Source organism: Somniosus microcephalus, chromosome 19 (assembly GCF_052327205.1).
Source record: "Somniosus microcephalus isolate GS21.2 chromosome 19, FLI_Smic_1.0, whole genome shotgun sequence".
NCBI classification, from domain to species: Eukaryota; Metazoa; Chordata; class Chondrichthyes; order Squaliformes; family Somniosidae; genus Somniosus; species Somniosus microcephalus.
Window position 1 is genome coordinate 39,687,950 of NC_141005.1, and position 12,237 is coordinate 39,700,186.

Sequence of the window (12,237 nt, forward strand, 5' to 3'; positions counted from 1 at the left end):
ATCATATTAATTGGACAAATCAAATTGGGCAGGGCTGCCTTGAGGATGAGTTCATTGAGTGTATTAGGGATGGGTTTCTTGAGCAGTATGTAACTGAACCGACCAGGGGGCAAGCAACCTTAGATCTGGTCCTGTGTAACGAGACAGGATTAATTGAAAATGTCCTAGTAAAGGATCCCCTTGGAATGAGTGACCATAACATGGTTGAATTCCATATTCAATTAGAGGGTGAGAAGGTTGGATCTCAAACAAGCGTGCTAAGCTTGAATAAAGGAGACTATGAAGGTATGAGAGCGGAATTGAGTAGAGTGGATTGGGAAAATAGATTAAAGGGTAAGACGATACATGATCAGTGGTGTACATTTAAGGAGTTATTTTACAACTTCCAAAAAATATATATTCCACTGAGAAGAAAAGGGTGTAAAAGAAAAGACAGCCATCCGTGGCTAAGTAAAGAAATTAAGGATAGTATTTGACTAAAAACAAGGGCATATAAGGTAGCCAAATCTAGTGGGAGGGTAGAGGATTGGGAAAACTTTAAAAGACAGCAAAAAATAACAAAAAGATTGATTAAGAAAGGGAAGATAGATTATGAAAGTAAATTAGCAAAAAATATAAAAACAGATAGTAAGAGTTTTTATAGTTATATAAAAAGAAAAAGGGTGGCTAAAGTAAATGTTGGTCCCTTTGAGGATGAGACCGGGAAATTAATGGTGGGAAATAGGGAGATGGCAAAAACACTGAATGAATATTTTGTATCAGTCTTTACAGTAGAGGACACTAAGAATATCCTAACACTGGACAAACAGGGGGCTATAGGTGGGGAGGAGCTAAACACGATCAAAATCACTAAGGAAGTGGTACTCGGTAAAATAATGGGACTCAAGGCGAATAAATCACCTAGACCTGATGGCTTACATCCTAGGGTCTTGAGGGAAGTGGCGGTAGGGATTGTGCATGCATTAGTAATAATTTTCCAAAACTACCTGGATTCAGCAAAGGTCCCAGCAGACTGGAAAACTGCTAATGTAGCACCCTTATTTAAAAAGGGCAGTAGACAGAAGGCTGGAAACTATAGACCGGTTAGCCTAACATCTGTGGTAGGTAAAATTTTGGAGTCCATTATTAAGGAGACAGTAACAGGACATTTGGATAATCATAATTTAATAGGACAAAGTCAGCATGGTTTTATGAAGGGGAAGTCATGTTTGACAAATTTGCTGGAGTTCTTTGAGGAAGTAACATATAGGGTGGATGAAGGGGAACCAGTGGACATAGTGTATTTAGACTTCCAAAAGGCATTTGACAAGATGCCACACAAAAGATTATTGCTTAAGATAAAAAATCACGGGATTGGGGGTAATATTCTGGCATGGATAGAGGATTGGCTATCTAACAGAAGGCAGAGAGTTGGGATAAATGGTTCATTCTCAAACTGGCAATCAGTAACTAGTGGTGTTCCGCAGGGGTCAGTGCTGGGTCCCTAACTCTTTACAATCTATATTAACGATTTGGAGGAGGGGACCGAGTGTAACATATCAAAGTTTGCAGATGATACTAAGATGGGAGGGAAAGTAATGAGTGAGGAGGACATAAAAAACCTGCAAGGGGACATAGACAGGCTAAGTAAGTGGGCAGAGATTTGGCAGATGGAATACAATACTGGAAAGTGTGAGGTTATGCACTTTGGCAGGAAAAATCGTAGAGCAAGTTATTATCTTAATGGCAAGAAACTGGAAAGTACTGAAGTACAAAGGGATCTGGGGGTCCTGGTGCACGAAACTCAAAAGGTTAGTATGTAGGTGCAGCAAGTGATTAAGAAGGCCAATGGAATGTTGGCTTTCATTGCTAGGGGGATAGAATATAAAAATAGGGAGGTATTGCTTCAGTTGTACAAGGTATTGGTGAGACCACACCTGGAATACTGCATACAGTTTTGGTGTCCATACTTAAGAAAAGACATACTTGCTCTCGAGTCAGTACAAAGAAGGTTCACTCGGTTAATCCCGGGGATGAGGGGATGGACATATGAGGAGAGGTTGAGTAGATTGGGACTCTACTCATTGGAGTTCAGAAGAATGAGAGGCAATCTTATTGAAACATATAAGATTGTGAAGGGGTTGGATCGGGTGGATGCGGGGAGGATGTTCCCGATGATGGGTGAAACTAGAACTAGGGGGCATAGTCTTAGAATAAGGGGCTGCTCTTTCAAAACTGAGATGAGGAGGAACTACTTCATTCAGAGGGTGGTAGGTCCATGGAATATGCTGCCCCAAAAAGCTGTAGAAGCTACATCATTACATAAATTTAAAACAGAAATAGACAGTTTCCTAGAAGTAAAGGGAATTAAGGGTTACGGGGAGCGGGCAGGAATTTGGACATGAGTCTAGGTTCGGATCGGACATGGCCCTGTGGGTAGCGGAGCGGGCCCAGGGGCCGTGTAGCCTGATCCTGCTCCTATTTCGTGTGTCTAATTCTGTTAGATTCAGGAGATGGTTCTGTGATAGTAGATTGGCGGTTAGGATCAGATCAGCCATGATCTTATTGAATGGCGGAGCAGGCTTGAGGGGCTGATTGGCCTACTCCTGCTCCTATTTCTTATGTTCTTATGTTCTTATGACTACGAGTGGCTATTCTCACACATACACTTGAACGACACAAAAATTATTTTGAAGACGTACACGGGGCAAAAAGTCTACCCAAAGGAAAAATAAGGGTGACCGTTATATATAACGGTAAGGAAACACCAAAACTAGACCTGTATTTATTGCAAGATGGAGGACCACCATTACTGGGACGTGAATGGATCCGGAAAATACAACTGGATTGGCATTCCATACAGGCACTGACTGTGGTTGACAAAAAGGATGACAACGTCATACCTGGGCGACTGTCAAAGATCCTAACTGACGCGAAAGAAGTGTTCCAGCAAGGACTCGGAACACTAAAAGGCATGACAGCGACAATTAAAATTGAAGAAAACGCAAGTCCAAAATTTTTTAAGGCCAGACCGGTACCTTATGCGATCCGCCCAGCTGTCGAAGCAGAGCTGGAGAGTCTGGAACGTTCAGGTGTACTGTCCAAGGTAGACTGGAGCGAGTGGGCTACACCCATCGTCCCTGTGATGAAAAAGTCGTTGAGCAGTACGCCTGGGGACTTTAAGGTTACAGTGAACCCGGTCCTTCACACTGTACAATATCCACTTCTGCGGATTGAAGATATTTTCGCCTCGCTATCTGGAGGGAAACGCTTCACTAAGATTGATCTGGCCCAGGCGTATCTGCAAATGGAGGTAGAAGAAGCATCAAAAAAATACCTCACAATCAACACCCATAAAGGTCTCTACCAATACAACCGGCTGGTATTCGGGGTAGCATCAGCTCCGGCTATTTGGCAGAGGGCAATGGAACAAGTCCTGCAAGGGATCCCAGGGACCCAGTGTTATTTGGACGACATCCTGGTCACGGGCAAAAATGACAGTGATCACCTTGCCAACCTGGAGCAGGTGCTCACTAGATTGCAGGAATATGGGCTCCAAGCTAACCGCCCCAAATGCGAGTTTTTTAGAAAACAGATCTCGTATTGTGGCCACGTTATCGATAAAGAGGGGTTACATAAGTCCCCAGAGAAGATTGAGGCAGTAGTCAAGGCTCCAGCACCGGAAAATGTGTCACAACTGAGGTCGTTCCTCGGGCTGGTAAACTACTACCATAAGTTCTTGCCAAATTTGTCTACAATACAAATTTGTCTACACCCACTGAACACCCTACTGCAAACTGGGGTGCCATGGAAGTGGAGTGACGAATGTAGACGAGCTTTCCAGAAGAGCAAAACACTACTCACATCGAAAGAGGTATTGGCCCATTACAACCCAGCAATACCAATTCGGTTGGCATGTGATGCGTCACCCTACGGCATTGGAGCGGTGCTGTCGCACAAATTCTCGGACAGCTCAGAGAGGCCAATAGCCTTTGCATCACGATCACTAACCTCAGCCGAGCATAACTACGCCCAGATTGACAGGGAGGCCCTCAACCTAGTGTGGGGAGCGAAAAAGTTCAATCACTATCTGCACGGGCAGAAATTCACCTTGCTGACTGATCACCAACCTCTTGTCTCCATTTTTAATCTGAAGAAGGGCGTTCCGGTGATGACTGCGCAACGACTACAAAGATGGTCACTTTTTCTAGGGGCGCACCATTATGAGATTGAATATAAGGGCACGAAACAGCATGGAAATGCTGATGGGCTATCACGCCTGCCACTGCCTACTGCGGAGGAAGCACCAGCAGTGGATCCTGTCGAAATATTCCATTCGACTATAGTTGAATACCTACCGGTAACTAACGCTTGTATCGAAAAGGAAACCCGAAATGACCCGACACTGTCTCGGGTATATGATTTGACGGTGAAGGGATGGCCAGCACATGGCGACTCACTGTTGCCAGCATTCTCGACAAGGAGAGAACAGCTGTCAGTGTGCCGGGGACCTTGATGTGTGGATCCCGAGTGGTAATTCCACCCAAGTTAAGGGATAGCGTGCTCAATGAGCTTCATGAGGGTCATCTGGGAGGGGTAAAAATGAAAAGCCTAGCCAGGGCTTATGTGTGGTGGCCGGGAATCGATAAACAAATCGAGGACCCGACCAAGAGCTGCTCAGGATGCCAGAAAATCCAAAATGCACCACCACAGGCCCCTCTACACCCATGGGAGTGGCCCTCAGCTCCATGGCAACGGGTGCATATTGATTTTGCTGGTCCATTCATGGACTCAATGTTTTTAATAGCCGTGGATGCGCACTCGAAATGGCCTGAGGTCATCAAAATGTCCTCCACCACCACGGAGAAAACTATTGCAGTCCTACGGACCATTTTTTGCCAGGAATGGCTTGCCAGAACAGATTTGCTCCGACAACGGACCACAGTTTGTGTCCGAAGAGTTCCGGAGGTTCTTGAAAAAGAATGGGGTAAGGCATTACACATCTGCCCCGTATCATCCAGCCACAAATGGATTGGCTGAGAGGTTCGTACAAACCTTTAAGGCGGCAATAAAGGCTATGTACAATGACAACATTCCGCTGCAGCACAAGGTGGACAATTTCCTGTTCGCCTACCGGAATGCGGCATATGCAGTCACCAACCAGGCCCCAGCCATGATGTTCTTTAACCAAAGGTTAAGATCTCGCCTGGATTTGCTCAGACCAAACGTACGAAGAGATGTTGAGAGTAAGCAATTCCAGCACATCCATGAGAAGCCAACAAGGAGCTTCAATGTAGGGCAACCAGTCTTGGCCCGTGACTACCGAACAGAAAAATGGCAGCCAGGAACGATATGCACATGGCAGGGCCCACTAATGTACACAGTGGACGTTGGGGAGAGCATTGTGAGATGCCATGCTGACCAGATCCTAGAGTCACAGGAACAAGTCAACCCCATGCCTCGCCCATACGTACCTGGTGATGAACCCGACGTACATGTCGCATCTACCCCAGAAACAGTAGCATCGGAAGCTGATGAACCAACCGACGACATGGGGCCAGAATCGCCTCCGCACCAAGAACAAGACACTCGGGAAAGGCGCTATCCAGAAAGGATCAGGAAGCCTCCCCAAAGACTGAATATATAAATAGACTATTTTCAGCTAATGTTGCATGTTAAAAGTGTTAATTGTAATTAGTTTGATATTTAATTGTTAAATGAGTGTTATGGTACTGTTAATCTAAAAGGGGAGGAATTGTAATGTATATACCTTTAAGGGGGGAACTACTTTTTACAGCTCATGTATACTGTAGTACCGGCAGTGACCACACCTGTATATAGCAGTGAGTAGTAATCTGTACATTCAGTTCCACTGTGAGCCACGTTGAGTAAACACCTGTTGTACCGTTTCTCCTGCAGTCTGTGTCTTATTATACACAGACGCAACAGCATCCACGCCGGCCAACAAAGAGCTATTCATCCTAATCCCACTTCCCAGCTCTTGGTCCGTAGCCCTGCAGGTTAGAGCATCCCAAGTGCACATCCAAGTACTTTTTAAATGTGGTTCGGGTTCCTGCCTCTACCACCCTTTCAGGCAGTGAGTTCCAGACCCCCACAACCCTCTGGGTGAAGAAATTTCCCCTCAAAACCTTCCCCCAATTACTTTAAATCTGTGCCCCCTGGTTTTTGACCCCTCTGTTAAAGGAAATAGGTCCTTTCTATCCACTTTATCTAGGTCCCTCATAATTTTATACGCCTCAATAAAGTCCCCCCTCAGCCTCCTCTGTTCCAAGGAAAACAGACCCTGCCTATCCAGTCTTTCCTCATAGCTAAGATTCTCTTTCCTGTAATGTGGTGACCAGAACTGCACGCAGTACTCTAGCTGAGGCCTAACTAGTGTTTTATACAGTTGAAGCATAACCCCCCTGCTCTTGTATTCTGTGCCACAGCTAATAAAGGCAAGCATTCCGTATGCCTTCTTAACCACCTTATCTACCTGGCCTGCTACATTCAGGGATCTGTGTACATGCACTCCAAGGTCCCTTTGTTCCTCTACGCTACTCAGTGTCCTACCATTTAATGTGTATTCCCTTTCCTTGTTAGCTCTCCCCAAATGCATTACCTCACGCTTCTCCGGATTGAATTCCATTTGCCACTGTTCTGCCCGCCTGACCAATTTATTGATATCTTCCTGCAATCTACAGCTTCCTTCTTCAGTATCAACCACACAGCCGATTTTAGTATCATCTGCAAACTTCTTAATCATACCCCCTATATTCAAGTCTAGATCATTGATATATACCACAAAAAGCAAGGGACCTAGTACTAAGCCCTGCAGAACCCCACTGGAAACAGACTTCCAGTCACAAAAACACCCATCAACCATTACCCTCTGCTTCCTGTCTCCGAGCCAGTTTTGAATCCAACTTGACACTTTGCCCTGGATCCCATGGGCTTTTAACTTCATGACCAGTCTGCCATGTGGAACTTTATTAAAAGCCTTGCTAAAGTCCATATACACTACATCAAACGCACTACCCTCACCTACCCTCCTTGTTACCTCCTAAAAAAATTCAATCAAGTTTGTCAGACACGACCTTCCCTTAACAAATCCATGCTGACCATCCTTGATTAATCTGTGTCTTTCTAAATGAAGATTTATCCTGTCCTGCAGAATTCTTTCCAATAATTTTCCCACCACTGAGGTTAGGCTAACTGGCCTGTAATTACTCGGTCTATCCTTTTATCCTTGCCCTCTAGAATAGTAGGAGGATCTGGCAGCTGAGAGGGAGAGATGATATTGCTTGAGGTGGTTGAGCCAAATCTGATGATGAATGACCGGGTTGGTCATGAATAAGCACCAGCTCAAGCCTGCAGCCATCAAATCTGAGGCTGCGAGCGTTAGAATTGTAGTGGAATGTTGGGGATGGGAGGCCGAGTAGCCTGATGGAGATGAAGGCAGAAGCAAGGCTGCTGTTGAGTAGGTTTGACAGTAGCAACAGTGAGGGAGATGGGGCAGTTTTCAAAGAACAGCAAGGAGCTCTCCAAGTGCCTTGGCCAACATTCCTCTCTCAACCAATACCAAGAAAAAACAGATTAACTGGTCATGCATCTCATTGCTTTCTGCGAGGTAACAAACTTTACTGCATGACCGTCACTGGACTCCAAAAGTATGAAGTGCTTTGAGATGTCTTGATGTGATAAGGTGCTGTATAAATGCAAATATTTATTTCAATTATTGTAGTCTTAGAAGTGAGCTAGTGAAAAAATTCAGCCAGCCCAAAAGCCCAATAATTAGAGCTGCCAGTGATAGGAGTGTCACCACTGCCTTTTTGATAATGACATATACGGACAGATGACAATTTTTCAGAAGAGATGCATGAATGTTAGTAAAGAATAGCGTAAATAGAGTAAAGGTGCAGGACAAGAGTAAGAGCTAAGGTAATATTAAAGCAGCAATCAGTAAAAGGGAACTAGATACAAGGCTGCTTTGCATTGTATTCATAACAGTAACGAAATAATAAAGTAAAACCAGAGCATAGCATTATTATGTTCTTATATATGGAGACCCTGAAAACTGTAATAATTTACTACGGTCAAATGTATATAAAATTTATTAAATCATTTACTTGTGATGAAAACCTTTTTGCAGCAGAGTGCTTGAGTTGTAATCCTGCAGAGCCCAGACATTGAGAGCGTGGTAACGCCAACTAAAATCTTGGAGGTAGAGATTGCAGATAGAGCTGAGGGTAGTTACCATTTTATATGGCCCATATGTTACTACTGTGCAGTTTGAAAGGTACCTCCAGGTAAGATGGATATCCCATGGAATTTCATAGGAGGTAGGGTACAATAACTGGCCTGCCTCTTTATGCCTGGGTCTCAGAAACTAAATACAAACCTGGATCGCTACTATTGTTTCTGGCACACCACAGCTACCTTAATTAGAAATAGCAGGCTTGTCACAGTGTATAGCAGGATACTCACACAGCTGTAGTCACATCATTGTAATAAGCATAAAGAATAAGTAGAGGAATAGAAAACCATCCTTGTATTATAGTGTCTTAGACTACAGAGACTGATTAATAAATACAAATAAATCTGCTGTTACGAACTGGATCTCAGTGCTGTATATGTGTGTACACAGTTTTAGTATTCATAGTGTTATATTTCTCAACACCAGTCCCTTTGTTTAAGTAGGGACAAATACAGAGGAGGAATCAGGTGCAACACAATACCAGATACAGACATAATTGTGACAAATTGGGAATCAATGTCTTTATGTAATTTTTTCTAAAATGGAAGCTGTTCTCTCTCCACTAAATTAAAAATGGAAAGCAGGCAGTTGATAAAATAGTCCCCGGGACAACAGGTTTAAAAAGTGTTAATGTATACAATTTGACAGGCAGGTGCCATTTCTATGATGCATTGCCAGTTGTTAATTAACTGCTGGATGCAGATGGTTCTGTGCCCCATGATTGCTAAGCAATTAGGAATCCATTGTAAAGTGTGATTTAGAATTAGTTTCCTTGTACCATTTTTGATTGCTGGCTAATTTAATCAAAGTAGACTGATAGTGTCATCCTCCAGAATTGTACTTGATCTTCAAGGAAAAGACGCCCTCGTAATCCAGGGCTCTCCGGTGGTCTTCATTCTTCAGTATTCTGTTTTCTGTGCTGGAGCTGTAGGAATCTGTAAGAGACTAACCTTATGTTTTTACCATCAAAGACTGTCTTTATATGGATTTGATGAGGGGAGCAGTAAGAACTTTGGTATCTGTTTAAGCATTCAACTCAGTTTGAATTAGTATAAATTTGATTTTTGTGCTGAATTGTATCTTGCCTAACATCTGCTTCTGCAAATAATTTGATCTATAAATAAACCTGGACAAGTAGATTTAGCCTGCACAAATTGGTCTGGTGATGTGGTGTTTTTCTACCTTCTGGGGTGGGTATCCCGCATATTCTCCAGTAAGTGATTTACCACAATTTGGTGTTACTTGTTAATTGCTAGCTCATACCCGACCTTTTATGTTAAAGTTACCATATTAATGCAAATTGATGGGATCGGGTAATTTGCATGGTTGTGGTGGGTGCCCCTTATATGTAAGAGAACAATTGCTCTGATAAGCCAACAGAGAGTGGAGTAGTCCAAAGCTGCTTAGCTGAGGAGGGGGGAGGTTTTTTTGGGAGCTTTTAGATGTGATCAATTACTTTTGTTTATGCAAGGTCTAGAATCTTTCTTGGGGCCTCCATAACTCTCGCCAGCTCTCAGCGAGCAAAAGTGTAATGAACAGATTTCACAGGGTAGCTCAGGAATTCTCTCAGATATGCTCTCTTGATGTGGGGAATGGGCGGAAGACCTTCTCTTTTCCACCTCCCCCACTCACCCCGGAATTTTACTGGCCAGTGTAATTGGGACAGAATCCTGGTAGAACCGAGTTCTGCCCCAAATTCCAGCCTCTGTCGGGAGATCTGCTCCTTTCACCATTGGGCCCGATTAGAATTCTGTGCCTTCATATCGATACTTCAAAATTAGAAAGGAGAGAAACACAGAGGCGAGAAAAATACAGAGACTTAACAATGAGAGAGAAGGAAATTGAATGATGGCTTTCCAGTTGTGACATAGATGAATGAACGTATACAAGACACAAAGCTTTATTAAAAAGACGATTAGAAATCAAGAGAGGGAAAATAAATACAAAAGTTAATCATTATTAATTTAACCATTTGATTTTTAAAGGAGATATTGATGTGCTTTTACCTTATATCATTAACTTCCTCCCTTAACCTGTGAAGGCTATCCTTTATTATGTGATAATTGATACCAATATAATGCTATCTGAAAGTACCTGTGAGTAAGCACTGGAAACCCAAGAGATTGAGTCCCTTGATGTGCACAACATGAACAGGCTTGTTTGAAACTACACATCTTGGCTAAAAGGACTGAGAATATTCAATATGCAATTTTTTTTTATTTAAAATTTACACAAAAAACTGTAAAAGCATAGGTCTTATCACACAGAGGTAGAATATAAAACTGCACTGATACGAACAGCCAGAAATAAAGATCCTTATTATCAGCATTGGGACCCAAAGCACTCTTTGCAAGTTAAGTAGCTGGCTAAGCTAAATTTACAGAGCTCAATTAAAAAACAAGCTTTGCTTGAGATTTGGAGATCATACCCTAGAAATTCTGGCTTGTTTTTGTGTGCAGCATATCGTGATCTGGAAAAAGGGGACAGGAATTTGGGCTGACCCCATTTCTGCCTCTTGCTGATTTCACTGAAAAATTCTGAGATGGTGGGGGTGTGGGGTTGTAAGCGCATCTTCTGCCCACACCCTCCCCCCATTGTGTCATCAAATTTGGAGGCAGGACTGGCAGTATGCCCTTAGAAATCCTGGCAGTCCCGCCCTGACAACCAGCGGTAAGTATGACGGACTGAAGCATAGTTACTACACAAGTGCCGTATGAGGGCCCCACATTGCCTTATCCAAATGGCAATCGATCTCAACAATAAGGGAGCAGGGCGCGATCTTGCCAGCCCTGGGGAGGCGGGTATGGAGGCGGGACTGCCGGGAAAATGTCAGAATCTGGGGGCGGGTGCCCAACCCGCCTCCATGCCATCTTGCCAGGAGGCGGGTAGCCGACCCGCGCCAGGTCCCGTCTCCTTGGAGGCGGGAAGGGGATTACAGCCACTTAACTGCCTATTAACAGGTAGTTAACAGGCAGATAAGAGGATTATCCCCATTTTACCCACACAAGTGCGAGCTTCCCGAAGGCTGTGAACCCCGCCAGGGTCACCGAGGCGAGCAGTGGATCTGCGGGGGTCGGAGGGGTGCAAAAGTGCGCTGTGAAGGTAAGTGATGGGTGCAAGTGTGGAGAGGTGAGTATGTGAGGTAAGTGGAAAGTGTTCAATCGTTCTGCAGGCTTCAATCATTGGGGATGCGGAGAGTCTCGCATCTCCGTGGCAGAGATGACAGATGGCTGCTGCATTCTCCAGTGCAACAACTGCTAAACATAGAAACATAAAAGATAGGTGCAGGAGTAGGCCATTCGGCCCCTCGAGCCTGCTCCGCCATTTAATGAGATCATGGCTGATCATCCAAATTCAGTACCCTATCCCTGCTTTCTCCCCATATCCCTTGATCCCTTTAGCCTTAAGAAATATATCTAACTCCTTCTTGAATATATTTAATGAATTGGCCTCAACTGCCTTTTGTGGTAGAGAATTCCACAGGTTCACCACTCTCTGGGTGAAGAAATTCCTCCTCATCTCTGTCCTAAATGGCTTACCCCTTATCCTTAGACTGTGACTGAGAATTTATAGACTCATACATTTTTTTAACTTTTGAAATCTAGAAGCACTGATAAGATCCCAGGAACCTCACAGCCCACTGCCATTTTGTAAAATAAACTTGCGTGTTGTATTTAATCACTATTTCTGTTCTCTCAAACAGAAATCTTAACAACAATGCACCTTTACTAAAGATTAACAAAGCAATGGCCAAACTCATCGTCAGTAGACTTCCTGTTTGGTTCTTACAACAAGAACTTCCCTGTTCTTAATGACATCATCACTTCTCAGCAGAGAACTAACCACAAAACTAACAATACAAATTCGTTCTTTCTAACAACCTGGATTAACAATAGTTGCACAGGATGCAGTTTTTCAGATCTTCATTGCAACATTGGATTAAAAAAACTAAAGTTAGCCAGTACGGTAAATAGATTATCCTTTGCATGAGACCATTTTTA